The sequence below is a fragment of the Microcaecilia unicolor genome, chromosome 5 (assembly GCF_901765095.1).
Source record: "Microcaecilia unicolor chromosome 5, aMicUni1.1, whole genome shotgun sequence".
NCBI lineage: Eukaryota > Metazoa > Chordata > Amphibia > Gymnophiona > Siphonopidae > Microcaecilia > Microcaecilia unicolor.
The window spans coordinates 134,271,422-134,298,826 of NC_044035.1; the positions used below are offsets into that span (position 1 = coordinate 134,271,422).

A 27,405-nucleotide genomic window follows, 5' to 3' on the forward strand; every position below is an offset into this window, starting at 1 on the left:
ATTACTTAAATTTTGGAAGTTTTTAGCAAAATGTGCAAAGTCAGATTTAGACATCACATCAAAAATACCCCTCTAAGTTTCTCTATAAGGGTTTAGGTCATAATTTTGAGTGGCTCTCCCCTAGCCTATGACTTATGTAGCATTTGTATTTTTTTTTCAAAATAAAAGACTATTTTGAAAAAATGAAAGTATATAAGTACATAAGTAGTGCCATACTGGGAAAGACCAAAGGTCCATCAAGCCCAGCATCCTGTTTCCAACAGTGGCCAATCCAGATCACAAATACCTGACAAGATTCCAAAAAGTACAAAACATTTTATACTGCTTATCCCAGAAATAGTGGATTTTCCCCAAGTCCATTTAATAACAATCTATGGACTTTTCCTTCAGGAAGCCATCCAAACCTTTTTTAAACTCCGCTAAGCTAATCACCTTTACCACATTCTGTGGGAACGAATTCCAGAGTTTAATTACACGTTGACCGAAGAAACATTTTCTTTGATTCGTTTTAAATTTACTACATTGTAGCTTCATTGCATGCCCCCTAGTCCTACTATTTTTGGAAAGCGTGAACAGACTCTTCACATATACATTTTGCCTGTAGGCTATTGTTAAAAGAAAAACAGTGAAGCCAAAGATGTTTTGATCATCACAAAAAGTTTAATAAGGAAATGCCATGTTTTCACAAACGAATGAACATGGAGAAAGAGAGAGAGAGAGAGAGAGAGAGAGAGAGAGAGAGAGAGAGAGAGAGATGTTTTTGGTTAATTGGAAGTACAACACTGCTGATTTGTAGCTTTCATTGCAGCATTTTCACTTCTTGCATTTTCTCACAGGGCCTTGGCAACATTTGTTTTGGGAATATGAACCTACAGCAAATTAAAGAAAAGTCAGAATTAAAGATGAATGAAGCACATGACATTTTGTTATAAATAACTTATTTCTCTGCTCATATTGTAACCCCGCCCCTCTCCTGAGTGAACTCCCAAAATCTAAATAACTTTCTAAAATTCTTTTCTTAAACAGTCAGGGCCGAGTACCATAAATGCCTGACTCAGGAGAAAGGGAAGGATACAAAAAAAAAATATTAATTCAGATGGAATGAATTTTTCAGGAAAAAAACAAATTTATTGTATTAAAGTTTTAACTTCAGTGAACACAAGTTTTGCAACTCCTACTGCAATCACTCGGTTGCTATTCACATCAACTTAGTAACATTCAGCATACAGTTACAACTTAACATCATGGACTTTTACAAATTTGGATAACCTTTACCTCTATCATTTGATTCTATGTTTAATTCTGTTTCTTTCCCCAGCTTCTCTCCCAGACACCACCTCCAGCAATTAAACAGTATCAGATAAGTATCTATTTATATGTGCACATATAACAAGTCTAAACTGCCTATGTCAAATATTAAGAACTGATCCTTTGTTTTTTTCTCTCTCCTCTCTCCTGCAGGTTCTCCAAACTACACAAGGTTAGTATAAAAGTTTATTATTTTACTCTCTTGACTTTACTGGTTTTGTTTTGATGATTCCAGTCCAGCGGATCACAGATGTGAAAGGATACTTCAATTCCCGCCTTCTTCTTCTTTCCTTTCCTCTTTTACACGTTGGGTACCATATGACTCACTGCAGTGATGATCTCTGGCCAGAGTGCAGGTTTCAGGAACTGAAGCACCTACTAACCTAAGCTTCTAAAAATCAACAATTGAAAACCCTAAACTTAACTAAACCACTCAACACGTTTTCTGTAGGCACACTTAAATGTTGTCCCTAACTAGCTAGCCCAATTAAAAAAAACAGATAATTATTTTTCCCTATTCTATTCCCTCCCACAGTTATCCCATCAGAAATCAATTCAATAACCCCTATCCTCTTCCAGTATTAACATATTCTGTCACCAGAATTAATAAGATACTCAATTCTTACAATCAACAGGGCTCACTGCATACTCAGCCCAACTAGGTGATCCTTAATCAAACACTTAAAAGAAGTGTTTTTTATTCCCTCTTATCTGCCAGGACTCTAAATAACAGCTTTTACAGCAGTTTCAGATTTATTCTAAATCCAGATTTTTCCATGGCAGAATTAGTCAGGAGCTGTGCTACTTACTGCCCAGCCTGGTCACATACAGATCTCAGTATCATCAGTCACCACACTTTCATCATATTACAAATGTGACAGACTGCTGAAACACTGTAGCTACCAGCAATCACCTCTTTCCTAAATCAGTCACCTTAACCACAGAACATATTCTCTTTAAAAATAAACTTTCTGTAACACACAGCTGTACTCAGTTAACATACATCCTACCAGCTTCAACCTTACCTCCCAACTGCCCAGCAAGCCGTTTCCCAGACAACCAATTGCTCAGCTGAGTGATGTCTGAGAATGATGTCACTGAATAGAACCTTTAGTCAGCCCAGTTGAGATTATTTAACCCCTTGGGTTACATTCGGCCTAGCCAAATAAAAAAAATGTAAGCAATAAACATTTTTTTTTTCATTTCACCCACCTCATATCCTCCCATCTTGATATTAAAACATTCTCCCTTTACATCAAACTTTTATGTTATTTGAACTCTACTGTACTACATGATAAAATGCTCTTGCAAGAATTTAGAAACTTTTCCCTTTGTGGTTCTCTCAGATATTCGTTTACCCAGCTCCACCCCGGTAACAGAATCACAGACTTTGTTTTGTTCCAACTCATAAGGAGCCCGATTAGTAATGATAAGCCAAGATGTCTCAGGCTGTTCCATCTTGGTCTTATCCAGCTCCTTAGACAATTGTTCACGTTCTAAGGATTCAACATCCTCTGGCATTGTCATATCAATAGTTGAACAAGGGATATTTTCATCAACAACCCAATCAATTCGTTTTAATTGATTTCTATGTAATACTTTCTCTTTCCCACAACATGTCTGAACTCTATATACGTTATTGCCAACTCCCAATCTTTCCACCACTTTATATGGTTCCTTCTCCCAAATATTTTGCAGCTTATGGCGTCCCCCGAAATTTTGCTTTCTGATTAGAACCCACGCACCAGGTTCCAGTATCTGTCCGCAGGCATGCTGATCGTATGCTCTTTTTACTTTCAAACCGCTTTGCTCTGAAAACTCCTTAGCTAGGTCACGAGCAACTTGTAATTTCCCTTCATGTTCTCGGAGCCACTCATCTGTAGACAGCACATCCCTTTCATGTTCTAATGTCCAATCTTTATAGGGCAGCAACGTCTGCTGTCCCAGAAACAAATAGGCAGGAGTGAATCCAGTTGACCCATGTATGGTGCTATTGTAAATTTGACATACTTCCGGAAGAAACTCAGACCATCTTCTTTTCTTTTCCTCATTCAGCGTTCTCAAAAGATGATGTAATGTGCGATTGAATCGTTCACATCGGCTGTTTCCTTGTGGGTGATACGGTGTTGTTCTTGATTTCTTAATTTGATATCTCTGGCAAAGTTCTTTGACAACAGCCGACTCAAACGTCTTCCCTTGGTCTGAATGGATTCGCTCTGGACAACCATATACCATTATCCACTTTTCTAATAACACTTTTGCCGTAGTTTTAGCTGTCTGATTTCTGGTGACCACAGCAATGGTAAAACGTGTGAACATGTCTGTAATGACTAACACGTTCTCGTACCCTCGTGCATCTTTCTCCAGCACTGTGTAATCTAGCGCTACTACTTCTTGAGGCCTGCTGACAGTGAATGGTTTCATTGGTGCTCTCTCTCTGGGTACGGATTCTTTTGCCCAAACACAATTTTTGCACTTCAGGAGCCAGTCCTTAACATCCTTCTCTAGACGTATCCAAAAGTATTTCCTCCTTAAATGTTTACAGGTGATTTCAGCCGCAAAGTGACCCCTTTTATCATGATACAGCTCCAAAATTTCATTTTTTTTAGAATTGGGTACCACCATCTGGATTATCTCACTACCATCTCTAGGGTCTTCTGCAACCCGACAGAGTACCCCATTTTTAAGAATCAGTCTTTGTCTTTGCTTCCATAGGTTCTTTGTCTCTGCGGACCACTCTACACAATTCACAGGCTCAGTTGTTTCCATTGCCACCATAATTGGCCTTAAATTTTGATCACTCCGCTGCAAGTGCGCTATTTCACTTTCCTCTCCACCTGTATCATTCAAAGATTCATCAGTATTCTGAACTCTCACAGTTGCTTTTTGTCTACTCACTCCAGGCCTCAAACAGGTAAGTAACTTTACACTGGATAAAGGGAAGAAATCTTTTTCCTCAGTCAGACTCTCTTCACTTTCACTCTCCTCATTAGACAAACGGGACAGTGCATCCGCCGCACGATTAAACCTTCCTGCTTTGTAAACTACATCAAAGTTTAATTCTGCCAGCTGGGCCAACCAACGTTGCTCTGTCGCCGGAATGTTCGCTGTCTCTAGATACTTCAAGGGATTGTGGTCAGTCCTCACTATGAATTTCTTGTATAACAAATATTCGCGGAACTTCTCCGTGGCGGCCCATTTCAAAGCTGACAGTTCTAATTTGAAAGCGCTATATCTATTGTCATTTTTCTCTGCGTGCCGTAAACCTCGGCTGGCATACGCGATGATTTTCTCTTCACCATCCTGCACCTGACTCAAGATTGCTCCCAAACCCTTGTTGCTAGCATCTGTGGTTAAGATAAAAGGCAGCTCAAACCTTGGAAAACTTAAGATTGAAGCTGACATTAATTTTGACTTTAGCGTTTCAAATGCTCCTTGACACTCGTCTGTCCACTTAAATGGAACTTCCCTCACGTTCTTTTTAGGTCTTCCCATTAATTTATGAAGAGGCAGTGCTATTGCAGCAAAATTTGGGATGAAACGTCTATAAAAACTTGCGAAACCCACAAAGCTTCGCACCTCTTTGGCGTTCGTTGGTGTCTTCCAAACTCTTAAAGCATTTGTTTTGTCAGGATCTGCTGACACACCATCCGAAGACACAATATATCCCAGGAATCGCACCTTAGAACTGAGCAATTTACACTTGGAAGGTTTTAATTTTAGTCCACATTCCTGTAACCGATTGAACACTTGACCTAGCCTTTCCAGATGTTGCTCGAAAGTTGTAGCATACACCAATATGTCATCCAAGTATAACAATAAGAGGTTAAAGACGTAATCCCCCAACACGCACTCCATTAATCTCTGGAAGCTGGCCGGCGCGTTGCAGAGACCAAAAGGCATACGCGCCCACTCAAATAAACCAAATGGAGTGGTCACAGCGGTTTTCTCCATGTCTTGAGGTGCCATTCCTAGTTGGAAATAACCAGCGGTTAAATCTAAGGATGAGAACCACCGCGCACCACCCAGAGCATCAAGTGATTCATCGATTCGGGGAAGAGGGTAAGCATCTTTTATTGTCACTGAGTTCAAGCGTCTATAGTCACAGCAGAAACGCAGTGAGCCATCTTTTTTCCTCAGAACCACGGCTGGGGAAGCCCATGGACTTTTACTCTTCTTTAAAATTCCCTGGTTCACAAGCTCATAGACGTGTTTCTTAAACTCTTCGAAAATATGGGGGGACACTCTGCGATAGGGTTGTTTAATAGGCAGAGCATCACCTGTTTTAACTTCGTGGGTGATGACCGAAGAGTACCCAATATCCTGATCATTATAAGAAAACACATCTTGATACTGCAACAACAATTGCTTCAACTGACCGATTTGTTTTTCACTTAATGAATTCCAGTCTACTTTAATTTTTGACAGGTGTTCAGGCCAGACTGATTCTGATGTTAACTCTCTTACAGTGTACACTCTCCTTACTTCACATCTCTTCTCTTTAATTTCTAATGTAGATTTGAGGGCATTATTACTGGCTCCGCCTTAAAAACTTCTGCCACTCGCACCCTGGGTGACAATAACACCTCCGTGTCCCCAAAATTCAGAATTCTCACCGGTATATTCCCTTTTACCGGTCTCACAAGAGTGTTTGCTACCAGTAACTTTCCCGGCAGGTTTACTGAAGCGGTTGCCACCACCATCATAGTGCATGCGGACATCCCTCTCACACTGTGGCATTTACCCTTGAAGATCTTCTCAGATAATGGTGGTATGGTATGTTTTTGATTCCCCGTCATCTTAATAAAACCCAATCGTTTTGTTGGATCATGCTCTTCAAACTTCCTTCTTTGTGTTATATCATGCCAAATCCGTGTAACTCCAGCATTTTTCGAACCTGGAGACAGCAGTGACAAATCTTTGAACAGCCCCTCCAGGGACTGCAGCACATTCATTCCCAAGATTCCAGGGATACCATTCTCTTCTGACTTGTTAACCTTTAAATTGTCTCTCACAATGAAGATGCAACAGGATGGAACCCTCTGACCTAAACACTCTACATCTGCTTCAATGCATCCCAATACCGGCAAGTCAGTACCATTAGCTGCTGTTAAAGTCACCCAGCTGGCATCTTGCAATTTGCTGACATCATTAAAATATTTGTAAAAGTGACTTGCCACTATAGTGGTTACATCTGACCCAGTATCTATTATGCATTGGGTATCAATCCCTCCAAGAGACACTGTCACCACTGGGCTGATCCCAATTGCTTTCTCCTTGAAACTCTCCCAGTGTGATTCAGGGTTCCCCTGTGCGTTCTGTGTTCTTACAGTCATTTTCTGTTTTTCTTCTGGAGTAGCAGATTTCACCACAGCCTTTCCTGTTCTCTCAAGATTGGTAGCACTTGCACTCGTAGATGGCTGGTCATCTTCCCCTATGCTTCTAGCTTGTGATATCCCTGAAGTCACCCTTCGCTCACTTTGACAGAACCTGGCTATGTGCCCCGGTTCCTGGCATCTGTAACAAATTAGCATCCCTCTATCATTACGCACAGGGACTCTCTGTCTTGTATTCCTGTATGCCTCTGCGCTTTCTTTTCTCCCATCCTCCGACCGGTATAGGGTCTCTTTTCGTTGGTGTTCCAGTAGCTCATCTTGCTTCTTCCCCATCTGACCCAATAATCTGGTTATTTCCGTCAGTGCTGAAACCAATACCCCCGACTCTGATGGGGTCGACTGTGTTTCACCACGTCCTCTCTGTAAAATTCTCACGCCTGTAGATCCCATTTCCGGCATTCTCTCCTCTTCTGACCACCGGATGGCAGCCTGCATTAAGTCTGTGAATCTAATTTCAGGGTTCTCCTCCCAGCGTCTGGTCATCTCCCTTCGCAGGGTATCATCCCTCAGGCCTAGCAAAAATTGCTCCCTCAAGGCACTTTCTGGACACCCTACTCGGGTGACATCTCTTGCACGAATGGCATCTAACTTCTCCTGGAGCTGGTATGCAAAAGCTCGGATGGTCTCCCTGTCCTGTTGCCTCCTTTCGTAAAATTCCCGTATCCTCAACCCCAATGGGACTTTGTCCCCATAAACTTGCAGCAGTAACTCGAACACTGCATCTATTGTGCGTCCTCTTTCCCGAGCCATATACTTCACCGTGTCCTTCGCTTGTCCCTTGATATGATCCTTCAGGATCTCTAACTGATCTTCTAAAGGAACACGGAGAATCTTCAGGGCGGACCTGGCTGTCTCCACCCACTCCTCCACTGTCAAGTCACCGGGACGGGTAGGAAACCCGTAGAAATCAGGGATATTCTTCTCCTTTTGGATCACTACAGTAGTGGGTTGCTGACTTGGCCCACTCTGTCTCCAGCCTTCCATGGAATTCCTCAGCTCGGTGATTTGCCTCTGCAACTCCTCCATCTTCCACTGTTGCCTGATGAGAGGGGACCAATCAGAAAGCAAAACCTCCTTTTTTTTTTTTTTAAGGTCAATTCCCTGCTCCAAACTGTATTAATGCCAACTGAACAATTATCTTTACAATAGTAAATACACACCACAAGGTTTTCAGAACAGATATTTTCACAAAATTATATAAAAGGGATCCGCGTTCACCCTATTGTGATGAATAAGGTGAGGTCGGATCCTGTCCGTGACGCCATTTTGTAACCCCGCCCCTCTCCTGAGTGAACTCCCAAAATCTAAATAACTTTCTAAAATTCTTTTCTTAAACAGTCAGGGCCGAGTACCATAAATGCCTGACTCAGGAGAAAGGGAAGGATACAAAAAAAAAATATTAATTCAGATGGAATGAATTTTTCAGGAAAAAACAAATTTATTGTATTAAAGTTTTAACTTCAGTGAACACAAGTTTTGCAACTCCTACTGCAATCACTCGGTTGCTATTCACATCAACTTAGTAACATTCAGCATACAGTTACAACTTAACATCATGGACTTTTACAAATTTGGATAACCTTTACCTCTATCATTTGATTCTATGTTTAATTCTGTTTCTTTCCCCAGCTTCTCTCCCAGACACCACCTCCAGCAATTAAACAGTATCAGATAAGTATCTATTTATATGTGCACATATAACAAGTCTAAACTGCCTATGTCAAATATTAAGAACTGATCCTTTGTTTTTTTCTCTCTCCTCTCTCCTGCAGGTTCTCCAAACTACACAAGGTTAGTATAAAAGTTTATTATTTTACTCTCTTGACTTTACTGGTTTTGTTTTGATGATTCCAGTCCAGCGGATCACAGATGTGAAAGGATACTTCAATTCCCGCCTTCTTCTTCTTTCCTTTCCTCTTTTACACGTTGGGTACCATATGACTCACTGCAGTGATGATCTCTGGCCAGAGTGCAGGTTTCAGGAACTGAAGCACCTACTAACCTAAGCTTCTAAAAATCAACAATTGAAAACCCTAAACTTAACTAAACCACTCAACACGTTTTCTGTAGGCACACTTAAATGTTGTCCCTAACTAGCTAGCCCAATTAAAAAAAACAGATAATTATTTTTCCCTATTCTATTCCCTCCCACAGTTATCCCATCAGAAATCAATTCAATAACCCCTATCCTCTTCCAGTATTAACATATTCTGTCACCAGAATTAATAAGATACTCAATTCTTACAATCAACAGGGCTCACTGCATACTCAGCCCAACTAGGTGATCCTTAATCAAACACTTAAAAGAAGTGTTTTTTTATTCCCTCTTATCTGCCAGGACTCTAAATAACAGCTTTTACAGCAGTTTCAGATTTATTCTAAATCCAGATTTTTCCATGGCAGAATTAGTCAGGAGCTGTGCTACTTACTGCCCAGCCTGGTCACATACAGATCTCAGTATCATCAGTCACCACACTTTCATCATATTACAAATGTGACAGACTGCTGAAACACTGTAGCTACCAGCAATCACCTCTTTCCTAAATCAGTCACCTTAACCACAGAACATATTCTCTTTAAAAATAAACTTTCTGTAACACACAGCTGTACTCAGTTAACATACATCCTACCAGCTTCAACCTTACCTCCCAACTGCCCAGCAAGCCGTTTCCCAGACAACCAATTGCTCAGCTGAGTGATGTCTGAGAATGATGTCACTGAATAGAACCTTTAGTCAGCCCAGTTGAGATTATTTAACCCCTTGGGTTACATTATATAGCCTGACTTGTCAATGGGTGTAATGATCTCTGTAAAATTATTTCAGGGACCTAGGAGGCGTTTTTATGACTGGGCTCCTTGAGGTAGGCACACTGATGCTGAGTGCCAATTCTGTAATAGCATCTGTGCACGAAGATACAGTTATAGAATACTAGCTAAGCCTGCATTGACATAGTTGAGTCATGCCAGGTCAATGGTAGGTATAAATATTCATGTGCTTCCTAATCTGCAGATAACTTACAGTGTTCTATAAATTACGCTCATAACTTGGAGATCTGCCCATGCCCCTCCCATGTTTTGCCACTTGCAGTTACTGCACGTTAATGCACATTTATCCTATTTATTTACTAGCGCTTACTGTTCTTATTATTGTGCCAATTATTTTGGCACTTATGAACATATGGCACATGTAACTAACATGTGCACTTATAGAATTGACCTTTTACTATAACTTGATGAGTAAGGAATATGCTAAAATATATTTAGGTGTCCTTTTACAAAGCAGCGGTACTGCCGGCTCACCAGGTTAGCGAGGGATCCCCTAACGCCTCCTAAATAGGTGGTGGTAAGGGCTCCCTCTGGAAATGGCCGCACGGCAAGATGCAGACATGTTATCGAGCAGGTGAAATGTCTGTATTTGCAGTATAGGCCATATTGCTGCTGGGTTTGTCCTACTATTTTGTAAAGGCATGTAGGTATGTATTTGGTTTTATTAACTAGGACCAAAGTAGGCACCATTCTACCTAATTAACTTAGATGCCCTGTAATAAAATTACTCCTGACATAACTAATGAAAAATGAGTTGTTGATCTAAGTCCAGATCTGAAGAGAAAGTGCCCATATCACAAAACTCATTTGTGATTCTGCTAGAAAAGAATATGTCAAGAAGTAAATCACTGGCTTCCTCAAAATTGAAATATCATGTGATGATCAGCTAAGCTATTTATAAGTTATCACTTTTGGGGGAATTTTTTCATACTGTGAAGTGCAGAATTGCACAGAATTCCCCTTCCCTTCAGAATAAGAACATAAGAATGGCCATATTTTCTACCATGTGTTTTAGATGTGCATTGAAAATGGAATTACTGCCCGGAGTACGTGCTAGCTGGGTGGGAGTTGCAATTTCACGCGCATTGGATGTGCATAGGCACCTACGTACCTTAGTTAAAGGGCCCCTTCTGTTTTCTATTTGTTTCTTTTTAGAATGTCAATCTGGTGGCACATTTGAAGAAATACATGTGTATATCCCACAGTCCTAATCAAGTAAATAAACTTTATTGATAAGGTAAACTCCTCTTTAAAAAGTGCCCGACACAGGCTATGTTTCGCCCAAAAGGGCTGCGTCAGGGGCTCTATAAGACTGTGTACATACACAACAATAGTGAAATTATATATCTTAGTTGCCACCAAATGTAATAAATGGACAAAAACCTACACGCTATCATTTACTGGAAGGCGGTTTTGTCCTTGACATTGCCTATATGCTGTTTGTTAGCCTGCAACTGTGTCTTAGTTTGTTGTCCATTTATTACATTTGGTGGCAACTAAGATATGTCATTTCACAATTGTTGTGTATGTACACACTCTTATAAAGCCCCTGACGCAGCCCTTTTGGGCCAAACACAGCCTGTGTCAGGCACTTTTTATTGAGGTGTTTACCATATCAATGAAGTTTGTTTACTTGATCTGCTCTGATTGGTTTACACGTTGGATTTTGCGGATCATCTGTCTTCTTGTTTTCTGGGTCTAACCCACAGTCCTATACATAGCTTAAAAAAAGGCTCCATGTTCCACGGGCCCTTGGTAAAATTGGCTGAAAACTGTGAATGTCCCATTTTCTGCATTCCACTGCTGACCTAGATACCTTATGGAAAAAAGGGTTTCACATTTGCAATTTTACATACCTACAGAACGGTAATACGAATACTGGTTATTCTGTGGGCAGCACTGGACGGGCTTGCAGGCTGAAATTAAGAATAGAATAACAAATGTTGAAAACAGGCCTTTATTATATTTCCTAATTTTCAGTCATATCTAGCTTTGTGTACTAAGGGCCCCTTTACAAAGGCACACTTGTGTTTTTAGCGCATGCTAAAAATAAACGTGTGCTAAATGCTAGAGACACCTATCTTTTCTTATGAACATTTTTAGCATTTAGTGCATGCTAGTAATTAGCATGCGCTAAAATCACTAGCACACCTTTGTAAAAGACTCCCTAAATTCTGATGAAACAGCCACTGTTCCTTGAGACCTCCACCTACAGTCCTTCCAGTAGGGGGTGATGTTTCAACATCACATTATCAATCTTGAGAGACAGGCAAGTTCTTTAGGACTCCAGGGAACCTGCCTGTCCCTAGTGATTGAAAACACAGTATTGAAGCATCACCCACTACTGAAAAAATGCAGTTGAAGGACCCGGGTTCAGCTTAGAGGGAACAGTATATAAAGCTATGATCTCTCTAGGAATGAACTTTATTTATCAGTATCCTTTTTGCCTATTGTTCAACTGATTTATTTTTATATTTGTTTAATAATCAACCTATAACCTGATAGATTTAAAGTGTTAATTAGTCTATCCTTCAAAAGTGACTCCATTAAATAACCCCCTTTAGAGTCAGGTTGACAGGCTTGTTGTTGTCAGCATTGTCCTTATTACCATATTAAAGTGAGGGCTTCTGTCCACCTCTGGGTCTCTGCAAAACTTCCTGGTTTCAACAAATTGTTCAATGTAACTGTCAGTGGTATTGCCAGAATCTTTCTAAACTCTTATAATATCTGACATTGTATCCCATTTGACTCATTTGCTTGTTTGTTTTTTATTTTACTACATTTCTGCAACTCCAATGAATAATGTTGCATCTTCCTCATTTTTGAATAAAAAAAAGTGGTATATTAAAAGCATTACCCACTAACCAATCACTTTTCTATGGGTTTCCTCCAGTCACTTTTTTGGTGCACAGTAACCAAAACAGGATGCTAGGAATTTTTATGAAAGGGATGGTAAATAAGACCAACAATATTATAATGGCTCTGCTTTCACTCCATGGTGCAACCTCATCTTGAGTACTGCGTTCAGTTCTGGTTATCGTATCTCAAAAATGATATAGCGGAATTAGACTGTACAGCGCTGCGTAACCCTAGTAGCGCTCTAGAAATGTTAAGTAGTAGTAGTAGTAGACAAGGTTCAAAGAAGAGACATTCAGTGTTTAACAGAATTCCTGGCTTCTTTCACACACACAGAACATACAGACCCTCATCAAATATAGAATAAGTATCCATAATCTAAAAATAGAAATACTGTATATAAATATTAATCTGAACCCCCAAGAAGCCAGACTCTGCATACATTGCAACACCTGAGAAAAAGAAACAATGATGTGCGTCCTCCTGTACTGTGCAGAAAATGATAGCAGCTGCAAATTTCAAAAACTGACGTATTGCAATCACTACATTAGAAATTAACAAATATAAATAAAACAGAAAACAGAAGATAAGGTGATGTCTTTTTATTGCACTAAGTTAATACATTTTTGTAAAATTAGCTTTCAAAGACCCAGACGTCTTTCTTTAGGCCAGGGTAGTATAACGCTTTTATGGTATACTGTCCTGACCTGAGGAAGGTGGTTTTGGCCTCTGAAAGCTGGTCAAAAAATGTATTAAGTTGGTCCAATAACTAAGTAGCACCTAATTTTACATTTAAAATTCTTTTCTACCATTTTTGTCTAGCCATTTAGTTTCTCTGGTTTCTGCTTTCTTCTGTCTTATCTTAACTTTATTGCCAGGGCTTCCTGTCCATTTCTCTTTTTTCTTTCTCCTTCAATTCCTTCATTCTTCACTTCCTCCGCTGTATCCATCTCTGACATTTTTCTCTTTCAGCTCTCTTCTATTTTTCTGCCTCTCTATCCATTTAGATTTTATTCATTCTTACTATTTAGTCTTTAAACTCCTTTTTTCACTCTACCTACAGCTTTCCATGCCTTTGCCTCCGCAGGCCCATCCATTCCCCTTTCTTTTATTCCCCCGTCTTTCATTAACTGTTTGCTCTTTCTCTTTCCTCTCTGTTTCTTTCTCGTCCCTCTCTCTCTCTCTTTCCTACCTGACTGCCATGCAGCATCTGTTTCACCCCCTGCCAACTAATATCATCCTGTCTCTCTTTCTCTCTATTCCCCCTATCCAGCATCACCCTTTCTCTCTTTCTTCCCCTATATCTAGAATCCCCTCCCCTCTCTCTTCTCTCCCATCCAGTATTGTGCTCTGTGTCTCTCTTCCCCCCCCCCCCCCCCATCCAGGATCACTCTCTGTTTCTGTTCCACTCAATTCAGCATCACTCCATCTTTCTTCCCTTCCACCATCGCCCTTTCTCTCTCTCCTCCCCATCCAGCATCTCTCTTCTCCACTTCCATCAACTCCCACCATCCAGCATCAACCCACCTTTCTTTTCTCTGCTTCCATCATTATCCTGTCTCTCTCTCCCCCAAGTGGAAACAAACCAAGCAGATCAATTTGAGATGGAAACAAATCTTTATTGGTGAAACACAAACCAAAATAATGCCAGACCCAGGCAATGTTTCACCCACATAAAGGCTGTGTCAGAGCAGAGGCTACAAAATAATAAATAATAAAACAAAATTAACAACAATAAATAATAAAATTATATATAGTAATAATATAAAACAGAACAGAGAACAAAACCATTACAAGTATATAACAATAGATGACTACTACTACTACTACTACTATTTAACATTTCTAAAGCGCTACCAGGGTTACGCAGCGCTGTACAATTCAAACATAGAAGGACAGTCCCTGCTCAAGGAGCTTACAATCTAAAAGACAGGTGTACAATCTATAGACAAGTGTCCAGTCAAAGACAAGTGTAGATTCCGAATAATAGGGCATACTATATTTCACGGACGGTTAGGTGCCGAAAGCAGCATTGAAGAGGTGAGCTTTAAGCAGAGATTTGAAGATGGGTAGGGAGGGGGCTTGGCGTAGGGGTTGAGGAAGATTGTTCCAGGCATAGGGTGAGGCAAGGCAGAATGAGCGGAGCCTGGAGTTGGCAGTGGTGGAGAAGGGAACTGAAAGGAGGGATTTGTCGTGGGAGCGGAGGTTACGGGCGGGAACATAGGGGGAGATGAGGGTAGAGAGGTAGTGAGGAGCAGTAGACCGGGTGCATTTGTAGGTAAGGAGGAGAATCTTGAATTGAATGCGGTATCTGATCGGAAGCCAGTGAAGTGATTTGAAGAGAGGGGTGATGTGAGTGTATCAGTTCTGGCGGAATATGAGACGTGCGGCAGCGTTCTGGATGGATTGAAGAGGGGATAGATGGCTAAGTGGGAGGCCGGTGAGGAGAAAGTTGCAGTAGTCAAGGCGAGAGGTAATGAGAGCTTGGACGAGAGTTCGTGTGGTGTGCTCAGATAGGAAAGGGCGAATTTTGCTGATGTTGAAGAGGAAGAAGCGACAGGTCTTGGCAGTCTGTTGGATATGGGCAGAGAAGGAGAGGGAGGAGTCGAAGATGACTCCGTGGTTGCGGGCAGATGGGACGGGGAGGATGAGGGTGTTATCAACTGAGACAGAGAGTGGAGGAAGATGAGAATATGAACCAATCTCAAATGTGACATACTTAATAAAACTATATAAAAAACATTATCATAGAACACCAACTGTGACATCCATAATCTATTAGAGACAGAGTCATGAAATCATCATCTCAGGGTGTATACAAAGTTTAAATTAAAAATAAACAGTGATGTATGTAATTCCAACAATCAACATCCTGCCTGCATACTCAATAGTGTGTGTGACATGTAAGACATCTAAATTAAATAAATATTCTTCATCTTAATCACTACCATTTGGAGATCACAATGGCTAACCATGTTATTAGAAACAGGACACAATACCTGTGACATGTGAAGTAACAATTGGATGGAACTGTTAAATTTGTCACTACAGTGGAACTATTAAATTTGTCACTACAGTCATTTTCTTAAATCTGTTAGTGAGCAATGATTAATATGCTTTCTTGGAGGTTTTTTTAGAGCCAATGATGAACAGAGGATCAGTTTAAGATCCGTTTTAGCTCCAATAGACGGACACATTGTCTAGGAGCTCTGTGAGGCTCTTTTTTCCTCCAGATTATAATTCCATAATTGTATACTGATTTTTTGTATCATTCTAGTGAAAGGAAAATGTAGTATTTTGTTATAATCTATTAGAGAGACAGAATCATGAAAACATCAACTCAGGGTGTATACACAGTCAAAATAAACAGTGATGTATATAATTCCAACAATCAACATCTTGACTGTGTACTCAATAGTGTGTGTGACATACAAGCCATCTAAATGAAACAAACATTCTTCATCTTAATCATTACCATTTGGAGATCACAAATGGCTAATCAGGTAAATTGATAGGCACTTTTGTCTGGGTCATAACAAATATTCAGCCTGGAACAGGATAGGTTTGACAGAGCATAGTTAACACTGTTTTTTGTGCAGTTCTATTTGCCTGGTTTGCTTATCCAGATTCTGGCTGAAAATCAGCTATTATAAGTACAAATATCAACTCAGCTCAGAGTCTGTCCCTAGACCACCCACAAAATAGCTGATTTGGGGTTAACCAGTTAGCATTTAGAAGGGATATTCAGTGATAGTATCTGGTTAGGTGCTGCTGAATATTCCCTCGGGGCCCACTCAGTGCCAGACTACCTGGCATGAGGCTCTCTTACCTAGGTATCGGGCTTTGAATATTGACCCTGTGATTAAAAAAAATTCTTGCAATTAAATACACATGCTCAAGAAAAATAACAATTAAAGAAATGAATCAAACTTGGTAATGGGAAACTTACAGTAATAGAAGAATTACGCTATACAATCTTCATTAAGCAACCCACAACTTGGGATAGCAAGAAAAGCAAAATTAAAGAATAATTTGTGGAATTGTTTGTTTGTTTATTAGGTACTTGATAACCTGCCAAAATTCCAAAAGATGTTTTAGGAGGTTTAGAATTTGAAAAACAAGCAGAACATAAGAAAGGAATGCCAAAATCAAATCGGACAGAATAAACATTCATACCGCAAACACCACCAAAGCAAGAACTAAAACAAGCAAAAGCATAATAGTTAAAAATAACCCAGTAACAATCTAATCTTATCATAAAAATTAAAAAACAGTAACAATCTAATCTTAACACAAAATGCAGAGCAAAAAGCAGGTCAGCTGGGCACTGGTAATTTAAGGATGAATGCCAATTAAAAAAAAGTGCTTTGAGAATTGATTTAAATTTAAGAAATGACAACTCCATTTGGAGATAAGGGGGCAAGTTGTTCCAGAGTGAAGAAGCCAAGAAAAAAGTAAGCAGAACATCTAAATGAGACTGGAAGCCAGTGTAATAAAATAAAGAGAGGTGTAACATGATCAAAACGTTTCACATAACACAAAATCAGGCAGCCGAATTATGTAGGGATTGCAGATGATGAAGGACAAAGGAGGGGACCCCACAAAAACAGTATTACAGTAATCAATACGTGCAATGACAAATGCATAGATCAAAGTGTGAAGAGCCACAAAGTCTAGATAACAGCTGATAGACCAAATCCACCAAAGTCAATAAACCACCTGAGAGACATGAAATTGAAAAGACAATTTAGAATCAAAAATGACCCCAAGGTAGTGGCACGAAGTGACAGGGGTAACTATTGAGTTGAAGAAGTTAAGTAAAATAAAAGAAACTGAAAGGGAATCTGAAATCCAACATGCTACCATTTTGACAGATTAAGAACCATTCTGTGTTGGGAAAGCCATTGAGAGATGGCCATAAGACAAGTTTGTAACTGGGAAATATCGAGAAGTGAGGTAGAAATTAGAAGAATCAATAGGATGTCGTCTGCGTAGATGAAAAAGTTTATGTTGTGCTCTTGGATAAGAAGAGCAAAGGACTAAGAAAGATGTTAAATAACAGAGAAGACAGGACTGACCCCCGAGGGACATCACATTGCAGTGAACTAAGGGAAGACATAGATAGTGCTGTAGAAACAGTAAAATTCTATCAGAAAGGAAAGAAGAAAACCACTGAAATAACGTGCCCAAAACTCCAATAGACTTTAGACAAGAGAGAAGCAAAGAGTGATCAATGAGGTCAAAGGCTGCAGAAAGATCTAATGAAACAAATAGACCAACCAGTATTATTCTATATAAAGAAAAAGCACATTCAGGATATTTATCTAATACAAGACGTTAGTTATCCCTTAGTATAAGTGAAAAGGTAACAATTGAAATTGAGACTTTTCTAGCATCCAGAAAATTATATACCTGTAACAGTTCAGTGAAAATAAAATTCTGAGACTGATACTTTTCTCCTCAGAATAGACTTCCTGATCCTGTTCGTCTAGCTCCATCTCTACCTGTTTTCAAATCTATCTGAAAACCCACCTTTTCACCACTGCTTTTGGCTCCTAGCCACTACTCAATTGCCCTCCCCCTTGTTCCTTCTCACCCAGTACTTCCCTCGCGCTTAATTGTCTTGTCTGTCTGTCTGTATTTTTAGATTGTAAGCTCTATTGAGCAGGGACTATCTCTCTGTGTCAGGTGTTCAGCGCTGCGTGCGTCTGGTAGCGCTATACAAATGCTAATGCTAATGATAATAATATTAATACTTCACAGAACACTTGCAAGGAAACTGAAGGAAAAGCATTGCACCCAGGGCAAGAACTGGACGCTTACCTAAAAAAGCTTTTCACCTGACCTGTGTTGCTCTGCATAAATCTTGAAAAAACATTACTTTCATATCACAAAAAGAAACTGACGTGATAGTGGAAATATAAACATAAGGGTCAATATTTAGCTGGCGTTATTCCTGGATATTCAATGACAGGCCATGTTCAAGATTTGACACTGAATATCCGGTTTATGAGACACTGGCTAACACATGTCTTGTTGTTGATATTCAGAACTTTATCAGCTATAGGCTGCTGCATAAAGATAGGACTGCATTTTATGTGGTTCCATTTATGCAGTTACCCTGTCCGCTTAAATGCATTGTACTTAGGTGGCCATGTGCCGACTCTGCCCCCCCCCCCCCCGGAATGCCCCCAAAATAGCTGGCTTTCACTAAAGCGCTAACCTCTCATTTTCAGCAGAGGTAACCAGTTAAGTGCCACTGAAAATTAGTGGATAGCCCTGAACAAGCAATATAACTAGTCAGTGGATGTTTCTGGCCAGTTAAATTGCTGTGAATATCCATTCAATTCAATTCTTGTATACCACTAATATCCCCTTTCCAGGGTTCAGTGTAGTTTACATTCTAGGTGAGACAAAAGCAGATAGTGTTAGTGTGAGGTATGAGAAATATTAGTGACCATTGGTGTAATGGTTGAGACCACAAACACTAAAAGAAAGAAGAATGGCCTAGTGGTTAGAGCACCAGTCTTAACATCCAGAGGTGGCTGGTTGAAATCCCCCTGCTGCTCCTTGTGATCTTGGGCAAGTCACTCAACCCTACATTTCCTAAGATACAAAAATAGATTGTGAGCCCTTCAGGGACAGGGAAATACCCAGTGTCCTTGAATGTAACTCACCTAGAGCTACTACTAAAAAAGGTGTGAGCAAAATCTAAATAAATAAATATTGGATGATACTAGGAAGTAGAAGTCATGATGGATTATTATGGAGCAGTCTTTGGGAAGAGAGAGGTAGTTGTTTTCTGTTCTGATGGAAATAGGTAGAGTTCCATATTTTAACTCTAAGTGCGGGGAATAGAGGGCTGAAAATTTTCTGATTTCGAATTGTCCTCCTCCACAACTCCAGCTTCCATCCTTCACATACAAAAAGATCCATCATTTACAGCCAAGCCACAAGATACCACCGTATCCGCTCTGACCCAGGGGACAGAGACAGACACCTTAAAAGCTTGACTGCATCCTTCAAACAGAAAGGCTACAACCCCAAAATAATCTCCAAGAATATTGCATCCTCCCTCAAAACACCCAGGGAGAATCTGCTACAGTACAAGGAGAAAAAATCCACAGACAGAATCCCCCTTGTAGTGACATACAATCCAGAGCTGGAAAAACTGAGGAAAATCATAAGAGATCTACAACCTATACTCCAGGAGGATGAATTACTGAAAGAGATATTCCCATCCCCACCAGTACTGGCCTTCCGACAGCCACCCAACTTAAAACACAAGCTAATCAGAAGTAAACTTCCATCACAGACTGAAAAGGAACAGAAGGGCACACTTCCCTGTAATTTATCCAGTTGCAAACTATGCCAAAATATTTCACAGGACCCCACAGTCATCCACAAAGGAAAGATATTCAACATAAAGGAATCTTTCACTTGCTCATCTTCCAATGTGGTATATATCATTCAGTGTAAAAAATGTAACGAAGGATGCTATATTGGAGAAACAGGCCAGATGCTTAAGACAAGATTCAATTTACATAGACATCACATGAACAATACTGGTGCCAGTAGGGCTCCCACCCCTGTTGGTCAGCATTTTACAGGACCAGGACACTGTACCAGTGACTTCACAGTGAGAATCCTGAAAGGTAACTTTAAAACCATACAAGAACATAAGACCTTTGAAGTCAGAATGATTGAATATTATAACACCCAACAGAAAGGACTTAGCAAGGATCTGGGATTCCTAGCCCATTATAAACCATAAAACTGTATTCTCTGTTGATCACCCCACCTCTCACCTATCCACACCCATCCTGTTAGAATATCAATGATATGCTTTGATGTCCCCATGCATACCTCCTACCCACCCCCATCCTCCCACCCTGTTAGACTGTCATAGTAATGCTTGAATGTTTTCACTTATATACACTGTCAGCTAGCACATTTGCTTATTTCCAATCTGTCGAAGAAGGGCAACCTTCGAAAGCTAATCAAGAAATGTATTAAGTTATGTCCAATAAAAAAGGTATCATCTTATTTTCTTTTCCACGTTTTAATTTGTTTGATTTCTATTGATAACCTTAAGAGTGGACTAACACGGCTACCACACTCCTCTACTTAAGAATTGTCTTTTGAAATGGTGATGATAGCATTAGTTGTTGTTTCAGTCTGTTAGACTGGACCAAATATAGCGAAGTGGTCATAATCAGCAGTTCAGAAGTGAAGCCCTGTAAGATTTGAAAAACTTGGGGCCCTTCTACTAAGGTGCACTGAAAAATGGCCTGTGGTAGTGTAGATATGTGTTTTCGGTATGCTCTGAGTCATTTTTCAGCGCACCTGTAAAAAAATGCCTGTTTTTACATTTTTGCTGAAAATGGATGTGCGGCAAAATGAAAATTGCTGCACGTCCATTTTGGGTCTGAGACCTTACTGCCAGCCATTGACCTAGCGATAAGGTCTCATGCAATATCTAGGAAATATTTTCTGGCATGCGTAACGGACGAATGTCAAAAATGAAATTACCGCAAGGGCCATGTGGTAGCTGGGTGACGTGCGTGAGGTGTGCATAGGCGCCTATCCTGCTTATTTTTGAACGAGAAGGCCGGCCATCTTCCGACACAAATCGGGAGATGGCCGGCCATCTCCTAAACTCGGCCAAATCGGTATAATCAAAAGCCGATTTTGTCCGGCTTCAACTGCTTTCCGTCGCAGGACCGGCCAAACTTCAAGGGGGCGTTTCAGCAGGGTACGGAAGGCAGGACGGCTTTGGCCGATAATGGAAAAAAGAAGGCCGGCTCTGACGAGCACTTGGTCGGCTTCACATGGCCCATTTATTTTTAGGACCAAGCTTCAAAAAAGTGCCCCAACTGACCAGATGACCACCGGAGGGAATCGGGGATCACCTCCCCTTACTCCCCCAGTGGTCACCAACCCCCTCCCACCCCCCCAAAAAAAATTATAAACATTTTTGTGCCAGCCTCTATGCCAGTCTCAAATGTCATACCCAGCTCCAGTTTTTAGAGGGTACTGCAATGCACTTCAGGCAGGCGGACCCAGGCCCATCCTCCCCTACCTGTTACACTTGTGGTGGTAAATAGGAGCCCTCCAAAAAAAACCAAAACCCACTGTACCCACATGTAGGTGCCCCCCTTTACCCTTTAAGGTCTATGGTACTGTTGTATAGTTGTGGGGAGTGGGTTTTGCAGGGGGGGAGTTGGGGGGCTCAGCACACAAGGTAAGGGAGCTATGCACCTGGGAGCAATTTGTGAAGTCCACTTCAGTGCCCCCTAGGGTGCCTGGTTGGTGTCCTGGCATGTCAGGAGGACCACTGCACTATAAATGCTGGCTTCTCCCATGACCAAATGCCTTGAATTTGGCTGGGTTTGAGATGGCCGTCATTAGTTTCCATTATCGGCGGAAACCAATGGTGGCAATCTCTAACGCCGGCCATCTCTAAGGCCGGCCCAAATGTTGAGATTTGGCCGGCCCCGACCGTATTATCGAAACGAAAGATGGCCGGCCATCTTCTTTCGATAATACGGTCGGGTATGGCGCTTTCTGGGGCCGGCCTTAGAGATGGCCTTCCATATAGATGGCCGGCACCGTTCGATTATGCCCCTCCATGTAGCTTACTAAAGGGCCCTAAACAAGCAAATCTGAACCTGTCTTTCTGGTATGGGAAGCCAGTGCAGTTTGTTTAGATGAGTTGAAACACTAGTATAGCTATTCACTCTGTATATTAGTCTTGCAGTTGTATTCTGTATGATTTGCAGTTTTTTCTAATATTGACACTTAATACCAAGAAACAGCATGTTACAATAATCCAAATGAGGTAGGACTAACATTTGGACTAGTAGTGCGAAGGCTTTTTGGTCGAAGAATGATCTGACTGGACGTTGCTGTCTCATTTTGATTAATGCTTTCTTCCATAGCTGTTTAATATAGGAAGAGAAGGTGAGTGTAGAATCAAGCAGGACTCCTAATACTCTTGTTTCAGATTTGACTGTAAAGCTTTGACCATTGGACAAAGATATTGATGATGAGACCTCAACTCGCTGATTTCAGAACCACAGGACCCTGTTTTTTTGTGCATTCAGATTCAGTTTATTCGTCAGGGCCCAGGTGCTAACAGCAGTCATACCATTCGCTACAGACTGAGTTATATAATTGTTTGATGCTGTTACTGGTAAGAGAAGCAGGATGTCATCTGGATAGGATAATAGTAGTTCATTAAGTCTCAGGTATATTGAGGCAAGGAATGACATAAAGAGGTTGAACAGGATTAGTGAGAGGGGAAATCTCTGCGGGACTCCGCAGTTAATAGGCCAGTAGTTGGAAAGTTGGTTGCTTTGCTTGACAGAATAGCTTTGATTTGAAAGGAATTCACTGAACCATTTGAGCACAGTTCCTGTTATTCCAATCTGATCCAGGCATTTAAGTAGCAATATGTGGTCAACCGCATCGAACACCACCAATTTATCGAATTGGAGAAAAATTACTTGGTCACCTTTGCATAGATGTTGTTCGACATGTTAGCAGTAATGTTTCCGTACTATGTGATGATCTGAAACTAAATTGTGGCCAGTGTAAAATAAATAATTCTTGAGAACAGTGACATGGCAGAGGAAGTAATATCTACAAGAAGTGGTTTTGCCAAAGGATGGTAAATGAGGAGTAGGGCGATTTGATTTGCCTTTTTTGAATCATCACAGAATTTTCATAGCATGTATTCCAGTTCGCATGAAACCCCAGAACAAATCAAAGACATGTGGAAAAAATTCTTAAAGATAAGAGCAAGCTCTCCTCCTTTTTTACCTTGCCTTAGAGAATGAAGAATACCTTAACTGGGTGGATAGATGTGAGACAGTATTGGACTATCAACTTCTGTGAGCCATGTTTCAGAGATAAACAGATATAGATGGCTAGGACAGGAGTGAGTTGAGACCAATTAAGAACCTCATAACCTTCAAGATCTCTTCAATGGTATAGAAAGAGGGGCATAATCGAACGGGGCACCCAAGTTTTCATGAGGGCGTCCTCGCAGGATGTCCCCGCGAAGGGGCGGGGAAACCCGTATTATTGAAACAAGATGGGTGGCCAGGGAAGCCCAATTCTCAACCTTTAGATTGACTTTAGAGATGGTCGTCCCTAGAGATGGTCGTGCCCGGTTTTCGGCAATAATGGAAACCAAGGATGCCCATCTCAGAAATTACCAAATCCAATCCCTTTGGTTGTGGGAGGAGCCAGCATTCGTAGTGCACTGGTCCCCCTGACATGTCAGGACACCAACCGGGCACCCTAGGGGGCAATGCAGTGGACTTCAGAAAAAACTCCCAGGTGCATAGCTTTTTTACCATGTGTGCTGAGCCCCCCAACCCCCCCCCCCCAAACCCACTCCCCACAACTGTACACCACTACCATAGCCCTTAGGGATGAAGGGGGGCACCTACTACAGTGGGTTTTGGGTGGGGTTTGAAGGGCTCACATTTACCACCACAAGTTTAACAGGTAGGGGGGTAGGGGCCTGGGTCCGCCTGCCTGAAGTGCACTGCAGTACCCACTAAAACTGTTCCAGGGACCTGCATACTGCTGTCATGGAGCTGGGTATGATATTTGAGGCTGGAATAGAGGCTGGAAAAAATATTTAAAAAAAAATATATATGGTGGGAGGGGATTCGTGATCACTGGGGGAGTAGGGGGAGGTGATCCTTGATTCCCTCCGGTGGTCATCCGGTCATTTAGGGCACATTTTTGAGGCTTGGTCATAAACAAAAAAGGACCAAGTAAAGCCGGCCAAGTGTTCATCAGGGACGCCCTTCTTTTTTCCATTATTGGCCGAGGACACTGTAGGGGTATTTCCCTGTGATCTAGCCTGAGCTGGTCTTGGCCTATACAAGCCTATGTACAATAAGATGGCTGCTGCAACCCCCTGACCTGAACATCTATGTGTCAGCAAGTTCCAGCTTCAGCTTGTGGAAAATCACTGACAGGCTTGCGGAAGCCAAGGACATTCTGTGTTTCAACCACCCCCTTCTATTCCCCTGAGAAGCTGAGAAGGGAGGCAGAGCCATGGCACCAGAAGTTACCATTTCCAAGGTCACAAAACAAAGAACTCTTCTTGCCCATATACTGGACTGTACGAGAGGCTAATTGGTCCGGGTTATCACCTGACCGGGAGGTCTGGATGAACGCGGGAAGAGTGGGAGAAGTTAGTTGTCGGAGACCCTCGGAGGAGGGGTACCTGGTGAGAAGACCTGAGAACTCCAGCAAGGCTCGGGGTGAGCCAGAGACTGTATGATACCACCCTTGTGACCTGCATAACTGGTGCAAATACCTGTGTCAGAGATATTGGCTCTGAGAACCAACGGAGAGACGGAAACCTGCTTGTTTGCTGAGAAAGACCTGTTCTACATCTAAGACACAGACAGCTGAGATAGCGTCTTTGGGAAAATCAGCTCCGTTCTCATCTGCGGCCGTCATCAGGACAGCATGGTGAGATCACAGTGATATATTTCCTAGTCTGGGATTAGTCAGTGGTTATCTAAGTACGACTGGTTTATGTCAGCTCTTGGTCAGGGAAAACTGCTAATGTGTATTTTGCATAAGATGTGATAAGTTTCCATAAGGATCATTAGGATATCATTTGTACTGTTCTAATCATTACTGTACGTAGTCTCAGGAGAATCAGAGTATAGTTAGACAATATATTTAGTTAGTGTGCATATCAGTAAGAGATATTATATTGCATATAAGCTATTGCAGAGTGTTTCTATTTTTCTTATCTATAATAAATAATAATATATCATCTGTGACGTGGCTTCTGTTCTTTGGCGGGAAACAAACACTGGCAGGGTGCCAGCACCAAGGTTCCTGTATAAGATTCCCCTAGGCTGAGCTAGGAACCTTGGAATAAGTAATCAGTGGGTAATTATTATCCTAATTATTTATTTACACCCTACAGCACCCATGTGTTAAGCATGCCCCAGTCCCGCCTTTGCTATGCTTTTGACACACCCCTGGGAACTTTGGTCATCCCCGCAATGGAAAGCAGTTGAGGGCGCCCAAAATCGGCTTTTGATTATGCCAATTTGGGCGACCCTGGGAGAAGGACGCCCATCTTCTGATTTGTATTGAAAGATGGGCGCCCTTCTCTTTCGAAAATGAGCCCCAGAATAATCTTCAGCCTCTTACCAAGCTACACGACCAATCTAATAGACTTAGCAATCTAGAACACAAACAAATCAGTGAGATCCTACCTTACCCTCCACTTCCCATCATTTAAAGACATCAAATACAAATCTACTCTCACTACCAGCTTTTCCTATATCTGCACCAAAACATGGAATACACTCCCAAAGGAACTAAAACTGAAAGACAACTACCTACCTTCTGAAAACACCTAAAGGCTCACGTATTCAGAAAACATATCCCCGTTGATCCAACCTAACCATCCAATAGACCATTCTTATTCTACCCACCAATGAGACAGTTCAAATGGAAAAGGCACAAGCTTCACGACCAACTCACACCAAATACTTAATACTACCTTCCAAGACTCACAACCTCAATATCCTACTTACTATGTACCCTCTTCTAACAAGAACTGACCAGTGATGCAACCCTACTAGACTATGTTGTGATCAGTTCGACTCAATTTTGTAAATTTCTAACAATAGTCATGTAATCTCCACTGAATCTCCTATGAACATAACCTAACTCTATACTCTCCGCAAGACAAACCCACAGACTTGCACTATTCTATTGAATTGTTAACCTTCTCAATATCTTGTAACCGCCCCCTTTGTTCCATGTAAGCCACATTGAACCTACCAAAAGGTGGGATAATGCAGGATACAAATGCAATCAATCATTCAATCATTATCATCATCATAATAATAATAATTATTTTATATTGCTGGATTAGGTGTTGGGTTATATTTTTCTTGTGTTTGAAGAAGTGGATTTTTAAGGAGCTTGTTTGTTTTGGGACTTGTTTTTCTCTAGTTCAAAGAGAGAGAAAGCTAACAATACTCTTTTGATGTCACAGCACTTCTGAGGTGTTTTCTCCTTTTTTTCCTTTCTTCTCCACCCCACTTCACTCACTCACACACACACACAAGCAATCTTGCTAAGTAGATACACTCACTAATTAGAAGTTTGGATTAGATAGAATTGTTTGGCATTAGTTGGAAGAAAAAATAAATGAAGGTTACCTGTGAATAATACATAATTATATTGTAGGAGTCCTTAATGAGTAATTCCTTGTTAGTTCTTTGAGATACATTTTAAAACTGAACCACTATAGTTTACATACCTCTGAGATTTGTAAACAAATTTTAGAGTCTGGTAGGATAACAGGAACTGTTCCATATATCAATAAGGTGAGATAGCAACAGAACTACAGACAGAAAATCATTATGAACTGTTAGACCTTAAAGAAAAGAAGCTAGCTGATTATATTTGGGGGACAGCTGAGGAAGGGAAGGGAATAGATTTTTATATAGCACCTTTTTGTGGTTACAATCAAAGCAATTTACATATTATACACAGGTACTTATTTTGTAACTGGGGGCATTAAAGGGTTAGGTGACTTGCCTGGAATGACAAGGATATACAGTGGAAATTAACACAGGTCTCCTGAGGACCGATGATCATAACCCCCACATTGTTCTGAACAATGCGGTAAAAATACTGGCAGATCAGTGTAGGGAATGAACTCCCCAATGATCAATGCTAAAACAAGCAATTTTAGGTGCGTTATTATCATTGATCATAGGGGGACTTCTACAGTGCATGTGCTCAAGACACAATCCTTCTGTAGAAAAGGTTTGACAGGTCCAAGCCTGTCAATCCTAAACCCTTTTGGTCCAGTGGACCTCAAGACCCCCTACCCCTAAACATAAAAGCCCCCCCCCATCAGCAATACCAAAAAATCTTGTCGTCCAGTGGGACCCTTACTAGACCCACAACCACCTGAGGGCTAGCCTGATAGCCTAGTGATGGGCCCACC

General features: G+C 41.1%; 1 long non-coding RNA gene across 1 annotated transcript in view; it reads right to left on the bottom strand.

Moving 5' to 3' along the window:
- Nucleotides 1-640: 640 nt before the first annotated feature.
- The window catches only part of LOC115470281, a 46,244-nt gene continuing 19,479 nt past the window's right edge, over nucleotides 641-27,405 (bottom strand). The window contains exons 2-3 of the long non-coding RNA XR_003942162.1: nucleotides 11,387-11,446; nucleotides 641-869 (exon numbers count right to left, since the gene is read on the bottom strand). This is a non-coding gene — a long non-coding RNA (uncharacterized LOC115470281). The remainder of the gene's footprint in view (nucleotides 870-11,386; nucleotides 11,447-27,405) is intronic.